Consider the following 14,233-nt stretch of genomic DNA (forward strand, 5'->3'; position numbering starts at 1 on the left):
TTGGCGGCGGCCGCGTGGGGTGACGGAGCTCGCGCGCCCGGCAAACACCCGAGCACTGAGCCGCTGGCTGGAGGGAGAGAGAGAGACGGCCGCCCTCCGGGCCGCCACCGCCCCTCTCCTCTCCACCCACGCTCTCCTTTTTGTTTCGCCTACGACCTCAGATCAGACGAGACAACCCGCTGAATTTAAGAATATTACTAAGCGGAGGAAAAGAAACTAACAAGGATTCCCTCAGTTCAACCCGCAGCTCCGCCTCCCCCACAGATACAAAGAGTCTGAATGATTGACAAGATGGTTCACTCCGTTAATTTTTTTCCGCTAAGGAACAAACGCGCCCAGGTGCTAAGACCGATGCACAGTGAGTGAGCCCTCTTGTCATCCAGTGTGTTTGGAGGCCGGAGACGAAGAAAACAAATATGCGTGCATATGGCCATTTATCGAGGCCGGAAACATTATCGAGTCCATTTTCATTTATCGTGCGATTAATTGATTTATTGATTATCGTCCCAGGCCTAGCAATATGTGAATGTGGCTGTAGGGTTAAACCAATAAGAAATGAGTCCAAACTTGGATATTGAGCACTATTTTCTAAATAGGGTCGTGGATAATCAGGAATCCAACATAGATATGGGATACTGTGTGCAGTGCTTGCTGCATCATGTGTCAGATGTGCCCACCGTGGCAATAAAAAGTATGCAAAACCTTAGATATTTTCTGGTTTTCTGCATATATTTGTGATCAGGTCCTGATCTAAGCCACATTTCCAGACTGATATGAGCTGGTAACGTACAGCCAAGCACAAATGACCGGCTTTATTAAAACAAATATATTCAACATTTGAAATCTTTTTCTTTTGGCTTTCCCTTTCAGGGGTTGCCGCAGCAAATCATCCGCCTTAATCTAACAATGCATAAACACACTCTATGCAAGTCGACGTATTTATGTAATCGATTACGTTGATGCGTCATTGTAGCGCTAGCTTGATGCCTTTAGACATCAATGGTACTGGATCAGTATCGACTTTTATGAAAATCAGTGTTGAGTAGGTACTGAAGAAATACGTTTGGTGCACCACTGGTAGACTAATCAGTTGGAAATGTTTCTGGAAGTAGTACACCATTCGGATATTATTTGCATACTGCAGATCGTCAAAATGTTGACAAAAGCGCTAATCATCCAATTCCAGGTTAACCCGTTCGCCCCGATGGACGGGTCCATCAGCTGCATGCTCCAGTTCATGTGTGGAAAAAGTTACTCAAGTGCTGTCACGGTATTTTCTTTCAACTGTTTCTCAAACAATTAGCCCTAAAGCCAATATGTCAAAACTCAACAAAGTATTTGATTTATAACAACTTCAAAATACATATGCAACAAAGATGGTGCCCCCTACACGAGCAACACCCACAAAAAAAAACAAAAAAGAACGCAAGATCAAGACGACCCGCTGAATATTACTAAGCGGAGGAAAAGAAACTAACAAGGATTCCTTCAGTTCAACCCAAGGCTCCGCCTCCCCCCACAGATACAAAGAGTCTGAATGATTGACAAGATGGTTCACTCCGTTAATTTTTTCCGCTAAGGAACAAACGCGCCCAGGTGCTAAGACCGATGCATAGAGTGAGCCCTCTTGTCATCCAGTGTGTTTGGAGGCCGGAGACGAAGAAAACAAATATGCGTGCATATGGCCATTTATCGAGGCCGGAAACATTATCGAGTCCATTTTCATTTATCGTGCGATTAATTGATTTATTGATTATCGTCCCAGGCCTAATGTTCATCACACAGTACGACAGCAAATCCCAAAGCTATTCTCACCAAAAGCAGCATATTTTATTTCCTTATCGTTTCGTTGTCATTTTCAGTCTATCCACACCGTCTTTGACCAAGATTCACGGCTTAATCCTTCATAATAGTGAAACTGCTTCATCCGCCACCATTTCATATCCTGCCGGCCGCAGCCATTTTCTCGTTGCTTTTCCGATTCTAAAACGATTCTCATATCAATTCCTAAAAATTGATATGTCTAAAGATCGTTTTTTTCATCATTACATTTTCGCCCGGTGAACTTAAATCCCAGCAGTCATGTTATTTAATTCACAGATTTTTTTGTTTATGCCGGAAAAAGGAATGTTTTGTTGGACACGAGAATAACTAGTGCCATGTTTTTGCCTTTAAATATGTTTAAAAATATGAAAATATGGGCCACTCGGTGGCGCAGTGGGTTAAGCAGCGGCTCATATACTGAGGCTACAGTCCTCCTGCAGCGGACGCAGGTTCGAATCCCGGCCTGCGCACCTTTGCTGCATGTCATCCCCGATCTCTCTATCTACCCCTTTCATATCTGCAGCTTGAATAAAAGGGCCACTAGAGCCCAAAAAAATCTTTAAAAAAAAAATAAAAAAAAATTAAAATATTAAAGTATTCAGTTATAATTGCATAAATTGTTTATATTTCCTTACTTTATATACTTGGGATTACATTTGCACACTATGCAAGTCGACGTATTTATGTAATTGTAGCAGGGCGAGTGCTACCGGGGCCGACCGAAGGATGGAGAGACACGGAGTTTCGTGCAGACCCTGTTTATGTAACGCAAATCACCCGCCACACGTGCCCAAGCACCGCATCACACATCAGCATGCCAGCAGCTCCTCCGGACCCCTCCGCTGCTGTCCAGCTCCCTTATAAGGCAGGCAGGGTGGAGAGCGCGCCACTCAGGTTGATGGGACCCAGGTGCGCGTGTCCCATCAACCTCTCCACCCTGCCACAGTAATCGATTACGTTGACGCGTCATTGTAGCGCTAGCTTGATGCCTTTAGACATCAATGGTACTGGATCAGTATTGACTTTTATGAAAATCAGTGTTGAGTAGGGACTCAAGAAATACGTTTGGTGCACCACTGGTAGACTAATCAGTTGGAAATGTTTCTGGAAGTAGTACACCATTCAGATATTATTTGCATACTGCAGATCGTCAAAATGTTGACAAAAGGACTACTACATTTTCGTAAAATCATAAATTAGTAGTATAGTATGAGGTTTCATAACAGTTGTACACATTTCTTTTCCTTTATATAAAGTGCTGGTCTTGTTGTATTTACAAAACCATCGACTTCTGAAGCAGAAGTGCTACAGGCAAAAAAAAAGAAGCTAACCAAGCGCTAATCATCCAACTTCCAGGTCAACCCGTTCGCCCCGATGGACGGGTCCAGGAATGTGTGGAAAAAGTTACTCAAGTGCTGTCACGGTATTTTCTTTCAACTGTTTCTCAAACAATTAGCCCTAAAGCCAATATGTCAAAACTCAACAAAGTATTTGATTTATAACAACTTCAAAATACATATGCAACAAAGATGGCGCCCCCTACATGAGCAACACCCACAAAAAAACAAAACAGGACACAAGATCAACTTTCTCCACCCCAACGTAGTGGGTATCATATGAAACTACAAAAGCTAGACTTTCAGACGATACCGAACATAATCTTTTCTGGGCCGACCACTTCATGCAAAGCTCAAAACAAACCAAAAGCCAAAATTCACATTTCACATCCAGCACATCAGATTGCATGTTCATCATCACACAGTACGCCAGCAAATCCCAAAGCTCTTCTCACCAAAAGCAGCATATTTTATTTCCTTATCGTTTCGTTGTCATTTTCAGTCTATCCACACCGTCTTTGACCAAGATTCACGGCAGGGCGATCCGTTACATTCGATGTTACCGCCCGACTGCGAACGGACAGTGAAGCCGGGAGCGGCGGGGGCCCTCCGATGTCAGGCCACGGTTGCCAGTCGGTCAGGAGGAGCGGGGGTGGGGGGGTGGGAGGTGTTTCTTTCCCCCCTGCCAATCCTCTGGTCCTCTGACCAATCCGTGCCATTCAGTGCGCAAATAACAGATTGGTCAGAGTTTTTACAGGATTAAAGCTGTCAGAGAGGTCGGATGTTTTTCTTTCCTTTTTCTGAACACATTATTCACTGGCTACTCTCAGGATGGAAGGACCATTTCACCCAGTATAACAATAAATGGTTTTGAATATGATTACAGACTATACCTTTAAGTCTTATACAGAACTAAGATTGATTGCAGTTCCTCAACTGACCAATAGAAGATGGCTCCGAAAGCGAGTCAATCTCCATTGACTCCAATGTTAAAATGTCCAACTTTAGAGCAGAAATAAATATATTTACAGCATGGTTCAAAAACTCTTCTGGTCTCAATCGATCAATTTCAAATCCGTGACAACTCTGAGGGGGGTGAATTTTTTTGGTACCATGCCAGGAGAATTTATATAAAGCAATACATTTATTTCTAATACGATTGATTTACAGTCAGCTTTGCCTATGGCTAGCCATTATCACTTCCTCATCACGCCACAGCGCTTAACAAACCAACCAGCCATTTGTATTAACCAAGCATCAGCTAAACGCAGATGCAGCTCGGCAAATATTTTAGCAAGAATCCACTGAGGTAGATTATAGCCAAAACTAATTCTGATTGACATACATCCTGTCGGCTTGCAGAGAAACATGGCTGCACCCTTTGTAAGATGATGTTAACTGCAGGAACAGGCTTGTCCTCATCTCCAATCCATCAGCGCTCTGTGACACATCAATCAGGTGCAGGAGGTCTGGTCACGTCTGCAGCTAGAAGCATTGCTATTCTGGGCAGGTTGATGAACGTGAGCTTCAACGTCAGCAAGTCCTTGAACAGCAAGCATTCTTTGATTGAGTTCAAATGTGAACTGTTCTGTGTTTTTGAACGCTTGGTTGGGTTGTGGTTTGGTGGGAAAACAGTTGCTTTACCAAACATAACTGTGGTTATTCTTTGGAAGAAGGAAATCTTAATATTCTTTCAAAGAAATATGGCTGACAGATTACAGGCTAGCTTAAATAAAATAAACCGGTCTGACAGGATGAGGAAATCTTACAAATCCTAATGGATCTAGTAAACAAACTATAATATCTGTACATTTTTGTTGACTCAATAATAAAATTACTCAGCAGTTCACCATTTTGAAGGGATGCAAAAGCTGACAAAATTTAGGAATCATCTAGGCCATTTTTTACATTTATTATGGACTTCTGCCCTCTTTTATTTGGCAATTTGACCAATATGATGGTAGCATTTGACTATTTGGGTTCAGTAAGTGAAAATATTCTCAGAAACTAAACAGACCATAAACTGACAACACAACACAACAATTTGGGTGACTGCTTCTCTAGGACAGTGGCTGCACTAATTATATTCAGCGGCATGACACCGATTATATCATTGAATTGATCTCAAATATGCAGAGAAATTACTAGATATTGACATTATACTTTAGTAATTGCATGACTGCTGATACATATTTTTGCTTATGAATCTTTAGGATCACATATTATCTACATTATTACAAGAGATAAACTCTTACATCATGGAAACAGTTTTTTTTTTGCAAATTGAGACACAATCAGTGACTGTTGGATTTTCTGGAAGCACCTCCCTTTTCTTTTTTAAATGTTACTGATCTGAATCAATGATCTTCCTCTGCTGTTGGCAAGACGCTGCCAGACTACGAAACAACTTCCATCCATCTCTCCGGGCAGCTGGTACAGTTAACGGCCTCGTCATCTCACTTTAAACTGGGATGAGCTCTGCTTTCTGCCCTTCAGTTGCACAGGCAACTCCACAATGACGTTATGCAGGAACACGTCTGTAGAAGAGTGAGCCGAGTCCAACATATTCAGCTCCACAGATGTGGAGCCAGTACCACTGAGGACACAAACAGACGATCTGTTTTGGAGTTTATTTCCTCCTCCTTTTATTTCCAGACCACCTGCACTGAGCAGATGTGTTCCTGGCTTCTGAAAACTGCATTTTCAACCTTCTAGGAATGCTAAAACGTACTTTTGTAAATATCCAGGCTGCAGGCTTCGATCTGTTTCTGCTAGTTTTAATTCAACAGGATCTTTTTTTCCAATGCATGAATGGAGTACTTGCTTTATTATATTACTAGTCTTACATTTACAATCAAAATACACATACAAATTATGAGATTAAAAATTATATTAGTAAACTATCTGGGATTCAGGAGTAAGGAACAACAGTAAGTATGTATTGACAATTGACATTATCTAAACACTGGCCATTTTGCATGAAATACGACCGTTTTGCAACTCTGGCTCCAGTACAATGCCAAAACACTATGTAATACCAGCCCATATCAGTATCTATTAGGAATGGGCGATATATTACCGTTCACGACATACCGTCAAAGAAATTCCCCACAGTAAGAATTTGTCATGTCGAGTAAAAATGATTCATTCCCGTCAATGACGTTTTTGTGTAACAAACATGGCGGAAGGCGGATCTGAGAGCGAGGAGCTCGTTGTTAAACAGCTCTGGAACTGGTTTGGATTTAAAAAGAGTGATGAGGAGCAAACATCATCTATTATGTGCAGAGTCTGCAAAAACTGAAGGAAATGGTTGTTACATTTCGATATAACGTTTGACTATTACGAAAACAAATTGCAATAGTATCTAATTTGTGGCATGTTCCAACCACAGGTTAATTTGCACATTTTATTTATATTAGAAGGTCATCACTGATTGGTTTTTATTTTCAGTGAACTTTTATTCATTTGTCCTGTTTCTTTATTTATCAGGTTGTATTTTTTTCTACTTTGTGATTTTATGAGCTAAGAAAACTTGAAGGACAATGGTACTTTTGCTGTTTGCACTGTTATCCCACTGTTTAAGCCATACAGTTTGAATAAATGTTGAATCTGTTCTTACATTTCAAACTTGTTTCATCTGAGTCATTACAGTTTTGCAGTACAGGTGTACTAATTTAATTGGTTTTTATTAATTCAATTTAATTGGTGTAGTTTAGTAGCATTTAGTATTCTTTTAGAGCAGTGTTTTGGGGGCTCCAAAGACTGAATGTGGTGATAGATTTATAGTTAAAAAGATGGAGTTGAATTGGTATTTTTTTTAATCGTCATTTTTATCGTTATCGGGATAAATGCCAGAAATGATCGTGAGAAATGTTTTAGTCCATACCGCCCACCCCTAGTATCTATCACATAACCAAGCTAAATTAAAAAAAAAAAAAACATGTTACTAAATAGTGTGGAGTTCATCCATTGAAAAAAAATACAGTTCAGTGTATTAACTTGCACTCACGCTTCAATACGGATGGAAAGTAGCTAGTTAGACCCTCCAGAAAAACGCGGGCAAAAATCCTTGATTCTGCGGGCTAAAATCCTTGATTTTGCGGGCTAAAATCATTGATTTTGCGGGCTAAAATCATTGATTTTGCGGGCTAAAATCATTGATTTTGCGGGCTAAAATCATTGATTTTGCGGGCTAAAATCATTGATTATGAAATTAAATGTGCAGGGTTTTTATGTGCTTTTATGCGGTGAAATTGCGGAATGCTGGAAGTTGCGGAATATGCTGGAAGTCGTGGAATATGCGGAAAGTTGCAAAATATGCGAAATATGCAGGAAGTTGCGGATTTGGCGCTGATCTCTTCCTTCTTGAATTCAGCGGGCTGTCTCGTCTGATCTGAGGTCGTAGGCGAAAGAAAAAGGAGAGCGCGGGTGGAGAGGAGAGGGGCGGTGGCGGCCCGGAGGCCGGCCGTCTCTCTCCCTCCAGCCACGCGAGCGGACATATGCGATCATCACGGGAAATATGCGCCCTTTTAGGAATAAATGTATCCCTGCGTAATCTGCGCCATTTGGCTGATTATGCAATGAATTATGCGATCGCGTAATCGCGTTTTTCTGGAGGGCCTAGCTAGTAAGCTAAATCCGGTAAAAAGCATCTTCTCTCATCTCTGAGACTAATGTAATTTTGTAAATTGTCCCTGACACGTATAAACTAAATAATTTAAGAAAGTTATTAGAGCGATCCCTGAGTCAGTTAGAAGGTTAGTCCCAAACATGGAAGCACGATCAGGTGTGATAAATCTGCCCTCACTTCATTTTGATGGTCTCCATTTTTTGGCTGAGAAAAATTTAAACAAAGTCATACGTACTCACTTAAACAATATACTATTCCCAGTACGACCAAATACAAACTCCCTTATTCAGCTTTTTACTGAACCAGACATTAAAAAACTGAGAACTAAAAAGATCAAATATCCTGTAAGCCCCAAGACAAAAGAAGTACATTTCAAAGTTATGAATAATATCTATCCATCCAAAGAGATTTGGCATAGATCATAATAACTGGATCTTCTGTGAAACTGAAATTGAAACAACTGATCATCTGTTCTTCCATTGCAAATACCCTGGGACATTTTGGGAAGATTTGCAAGACTGGTTGTCAACCAAAATTCAACTTGCTCCCCTCACAAGGGAAAATGTTGTATTCGGTATCAACATAAAAGACACTAACTGTGATCTAATTGTGAACAACCTGATACTCTTGGTCAAATTCTTCATTAACGCATCCAAATGGACAAAAGCAAAACCACTTTTCTCTGTTTTTAAAAGGACTTTGGATAATCACTTCGGTTCTTTGAAACTTATGGAAAAGAAACATGCAAAAGCTCTCCTGACAGCATATGAAACACTGGAAATATTTGAGGCTCCTAAAACAACAATGGCGATCTGTGCAGAACTCTGAATATAATTATTATTTCTTTTTTTTCCCACTATCCTTTTGCTATATTTTACTTTAAAGTCAATTCCAAATGTGCCTTGTATGTTAAGAGGTGTTAATTGTTTTGTATGTTGCCATGATGTTTTGTAAATGAATTCTTGAATAATAATAATTTAAAAAAAGATGTTGAGTGTATAGTTTTGTTCATTTTATGGCACTCCGTTTAATCCGGCAAAGGCGTCTCACGCATGACATTTTAAGGAGCATTTAGTCGCGATAGGTAAATCCTGATGACTGCCCAGCTGTACATGGACTGGTGGGGTCACCGCTAAAGTAGTGGCCACGGCCCCCCCTACAAATCTGCTGGCCACCACCCCACTGGCCTCAATAAAAAAAAAACACTTGCCGGTCACATAGATTCTATCGTCAGTTATCCGTTTCATCCCATCATTTGGGCCAAATGCATATCAGTAGGCGTTTCTTTAAGTATTTCTGAGCCTAATGATAAATTTATATATATATATTTTTTTTTTTTGTATACATATATACACAGGACGGTCTATATATATATATATATATATATATATATATATATATATATATATATATATATACACACACACACACAGGACTGTCTGAGAAAATTAGAATATTGTGATTTTCTGTAATGCAATTAAAAAGACAAAAATGTCATACATTCTGGATTCATTACAAATCAACTGAAATATTGCAAGCCTTTAAATATTTTAACATTGCTGATCATGGTTTACAGCTTAAGAAAACTCAAATATCCTATCTCAAAAAATAGAAGAATATTCTGGGAATCTTAATCTTAAAATGTAAGCCATAATCAGCAATATTAAAATAATAAAAGGCTTGCAACATTTCAGTTGATTTGTAATGAATCCAGAATGTATGACAATTTTTGTTTTTTTAATAGCATTACAGAAAATAAAGAACTTTATCACAATATTAAAATTTTCTGAGACCGTCATGTATATATATATATATATATATATATATATATATATATATATATATATATATATATATATATATATATATATATATATATGTATGTATGTATGTGTGTGTGTGTGTGTGTGTGTGTGTGTGTGTGTGTGTGTGTGTGTGTGTGTGTGTGTATTAATAAAATAAATATATGATAGATTAAAATATATATGATGATTTATATTATATATTAAAAATGCATGGTATTAACCATCCATTAATATATATGCAGACAAGTTAGAAAGTAAAAAAAGTATTTCTGAGCCTGTATACAACACCAGTATAATAAAGTCCTGTAATGATGGTTTTTAGTTTTGGTTCCACCCCAAGAATCCATCTCATCTGGCCCCCCTAGGAAACATGTCTGGGTCGCCCCTGCGCTAAAGAGTGTCCAAATGTCTTCGGTACTCTTAAAAGGTGTAACCCACGTCTGCCTGATATTAACATATATTTATTAACACACATATATATATATATATACACAGCTCCGTCTCAGCGGACGGACAGACAGACAGACAGACAGTGACAGATCCGCCCGGGATGTGGGCTTGTACAAACCGGGGTACCATTTCCCTCAACACTCCGAACACCAGCAATTATGTAACCTCAGTTTCGCCAAAATAGGGGGTGTGTATAAACCAAAAAAACGATGTAATGCGGTAATTCAATCTCTTTGCCAAAACAAGACTTTATATGTAGCATATATTCAATTTTAGGGAAGGAGTGGAGAGGGGGGGACATTAAAACACTTAAGCCTGATTTATGATTCCGCGTTAAAACGACGGCGTAGCCTACGGCGTAGAGTACGCGGCGACGCACGCCGTAGGCTTTGCGTTGGTGTAACGCAGAACAACAAATCAGCCTTCAGCGCCCAAAAAAAAAAAAAAAAAAAAAAAAAACCCTACCTTCTGCTGCGGATACTGCGCAAGGAGAGCCGGAGCAAAAGCCCCTAAAACTTCCCCCTGAGTTCAGCGGTAATGGGGGAGCAGTATCTGCGTCCTCGGATGTCACTTTCCGGACATATTTGTCCACACTGGTCGTGTGAAAGGTTCCGTTATGGTATTAGTGGGAGACTGGAAGCCAGAAACCGACCAGCCTGCTTACAACCGGGCTGATGAAAGGAGGCCTGTGATTGGCTGGAACCTCCGGCACGTCGATGTATCGGGAGGTCTGATTGGCCAGCGTGTTATGGGCGGAACTGCAGCACATTTAAAAGCACAGTATTTTCTCCCCTCCTTTTTTTTAACAGTGGTCAAGAAGAGCGTTATTAATCACTGCTTCTGAAAAATGATGGGAGGGAAGGGGGTTATAATTTAAGTGGAAACCTAAACTTCAAATCTTTATTTGTGCATACAACAAAAATAAGTTTTTGTGTATCAGTTTGTGGAATCAAACTGTGGAATGATTTGAATTTGGAGTTAAAAGAATGAACAAACATAAAACAATTTAAGAAGAAATATAAAGACATAGTTTATTTGAGGTATAAAAGTGAAGACAGCAGCTGTGTGTGTTTTGCTATTTCTTCATGTTGTCTTTGTATGTTTCTATACTTAGATATACGTATTATATTGATATCATAGTTATATTTATATCATAGTCATATTATATTTATATCATAGTTGTATTATATTTATGATAGAGCTTACGTTTGGTATTAAACAGGGTATTTTTGTAAAAATTATATATATATATTTATACAAATTAGTGTATAGTATAAAAAGTAAATAAAGGCATATAATGTATGTTTAGTTGTGGAAAGGGGGTGGGATTAAATACATTTATACTTCCTCCCACTCCTTTTCGAACATGTAACTGAAATATGTGTTTTGATGTGGGGTTTTTTGTTGGTTTTTTTCCGTATGTTGTGGAATGCCCACCTGGATTTTTTTTTTTTTTGTTTGTTAGTTTGGTTGAGACACTGCAAAATATAGATAAAAATAGATTAATGTCGATTATGTAAACTTTCTAGCACATTTGGTACATGGCAGGACTCTCACACATTATTGAACTTAAATACATGTTTACTTTTGAATACTCCTCTTATCAATAATTCTAACATTTCAAGTCATATTGCTGAGAGAACTTTACAAAGTTGGACTGGGAAAGGTATTAAAACAATTGATGATTTATATATTAATGGTTTATTTGCCAGTTTTTCCTCAATTATCTGAATTATTTGACTTATCAACACATAATTTCATAATTTTCTCTTCTCCATTTCTATTTTTATTTATTAACCCTCGGGTCATCCCGCTGCTACCAGAAAATTAGAATATTGTGATAAAGTTCTTTATTTTCTGTAATGCAATTAAAAAAAACAAAAATGTCATACATTCTGGATTCATTACAAATCAACTGAAATATTGCAAGCCTTTTATTATTTTAATATTGCTGATTATGGCTTACAGTCTAAGATTAAGATTCCCAGAATATTCAAATTTTTTTAGATAGGATATTTGAGTTTTCTTAAGCTGTAAGCCATGATCAGCAATATTAAAATAATAAAAGGCTTGTAATATTTCAGTTTATTTGTAATGAATCTAGAATGTATGAAATTTTTGCATTACAGAAAATAAAGAACTTTTTCACAATATTGTAATTTTCTGAGACAGTCCTGTATACTTTTTCGGAGTTGCAATTATTTTTTTTCCAGTAATAGAGGATTTTTTATTTATCCTTTATTTATTCAGGAAAGTCCCATTGAGATACAATATCTCTTCTGCCAGGGAGTCCTGGTCAAGATAGCAGCAAAAAATAAATTCATTTTCATATAAAAGAAAATACATACAAGGAACAAGTAACTTTACAAAAAATAAAAAAATATCAAAACAAGAAACAAACATAAAACATACAGAATCAGAAAGCTAAAAGAATTCATGACAAGAATGACACTTGATTAAAAACAATGACATTGTTCTGTGAAAACTGATTTTAACATGTGTTTGAACATGTTAAGAGAGGGTAAATATTTAAGGTTGAGTAAGTGTTGTAGCTCATTCCAAGCTTGCGGTGCATAAAAGGAAAAGGCCGATTTACCAACTCTGTTCCAGTGCTTGGGACCTTGAGGAGAATTTTCTCTGATGATCTGGTGTTATAGTTACTAGAGTAATATTTTAATAAATTGGATATGTACAGCGGTAGTTTACCCAGTAATGCTTTTGCAATAAATATTAACATATGTGATTTTCTCCTTAGACTCAGTGAAGTCCATTCAACCCTTTGATACAAATTACAATGATGTGTACGTGCACTTGAGCCAGTTACAAACCGCAAGGCAGCATGATAGACTACATCCAGTTTTTTCAGAAGAAATGAAGATGCATGCATGTAAATGACATCACCACAGTCTTATACTGACAAAAAGGTACTTTGTACCAATCCTTTTCTAGCAGCAAAAAGAAAACATTTTTTTGCACGAAAATAAAAACCTAACTTTGGTCTGAGCTTTTTTAGGAGGCTATCAATATGAACATCAAAGGTCAACTTATCATCCAACCAGATCCCAAGGTATTTATACGAGGTAACCCTCTCAAGGTGAGTGCCATCTACTGTTAAGATCTCACAATCAGAATCTAATGACCGGGAACGCGTAAAAATCATGTATTTAGTCTTTTTAGAGTTTAAAATCAGTTTTCATTTAAGAAGTGACTCCTGCAATATATTAAAAGCAGACTGCAAGGAATCCATTGCCTTTTTTACAGATGGTGCCAAAGAATAAGGATCTTATTCTTTGCAGTGTTGTTGACCAAATAGCAGTGTGTTTTTATTCAAATTGCAAGAAAAATACAGATCTTAATGATAATGGTAAATGTAGCCGCACGTGAAGAAAATGTAATTATGTCAGTTTTGTACTTTGGAAATAGCCCTGCATGTTGTTTCTCATCTTTCTGCAACACATTTGTGTGACCTTGATGTAGTTGTTGTTTTGTCGTGTAGCAGCTGTTAAAAACACATTTGTTCTGTAAAGTGTGAAAAAAGAAAACACAAATACCATTTATCATGTAGAAATTGTGCTTTTTGTAATTAAGCTGATGCCTCCATGTGTCAGGAAAGCAGCTGCTGTGTCCCGTACAAGAGAGGATCAAACTGTCTCTGCGTGAAGGTTAGACCAGGGCAGGGATAAAAACTGTAGAAACGATATCCAGCCTGCATCATTTCATCAAGTTATTCAAAATAGGACAAAGTAGAAGAAGTTTGTGAAAAACATGCAGACATGAATGTATCTCGTCCCCCATGTGGTCAAGCAGCAACTTTTGACATATCAAATAACTGGATATCTGATTTGTACTAAATGTTTAATTAAATATTGATTCATCCCAACCAACTGGATATTTGACACCTTTTAGTTACTCATTGGGACAAGCGGTGTCATAATGTTGATTTCACCTCAAGTGGTTTGTGATAATGTGGTTGGGCCAACACTCTGGCCCCGTTTCCACGTAGCAACAACGCTGGTGTTTAAATGCGTTTTGTCCGTTCGTTTACACGAAAACGAAGCTCAAAGTCTCCAAAAACCATCATTTCTGAAAACTCCGGCCAAAGTGGAGATTTTTAAAACCTCCGTCTTCACGTTTGCTTGTAAACAGAGGGAAACGGACATTTAGGCTTCAGAACGTCACATTATGAG

General features: G+C 38.2%; 1 protein-coding gene across 2 annotated transcripts in view; it reads right to left on the bottom strand.

The window, feature by feature from the left end:
- tpst1 (tyrosylprotein sulfotransferase 1) overlaps positions 1 to 10,712 on the bottom strand; it is a 114,514-nt gene extending 103,802 nt beyond the window's left edge. For both annotated transcript variants that reach the window (XM_061718652.1, XM_061718651.1), the window contains exon 1: positions 10,512 to 10,712. The gene's annotated coding sequence lies outside the window, so the exon portion shown is untranslated. The remainder of the gene's footprint in view (positions 1 to 10,511) is intronic.
- Positions 10,713 to 14,233: the final 3,521 nt, after the last annotated feature.

The sequence above is a fragment of the Cololabis saira genome, chromosome 4, assembly GCF_033807715.1.
Source record: "Cololabis saira isolate AMF1-May2022 chromosome 4, fColSai1.1, whole genome shotgun sequence".
Classification (NCBI taxonomy): Eukaryota; Metazoa; Chordata; class Actinopteri; order Beloniformes; family Belonidae; genus Cololabis; species Cololabis saira.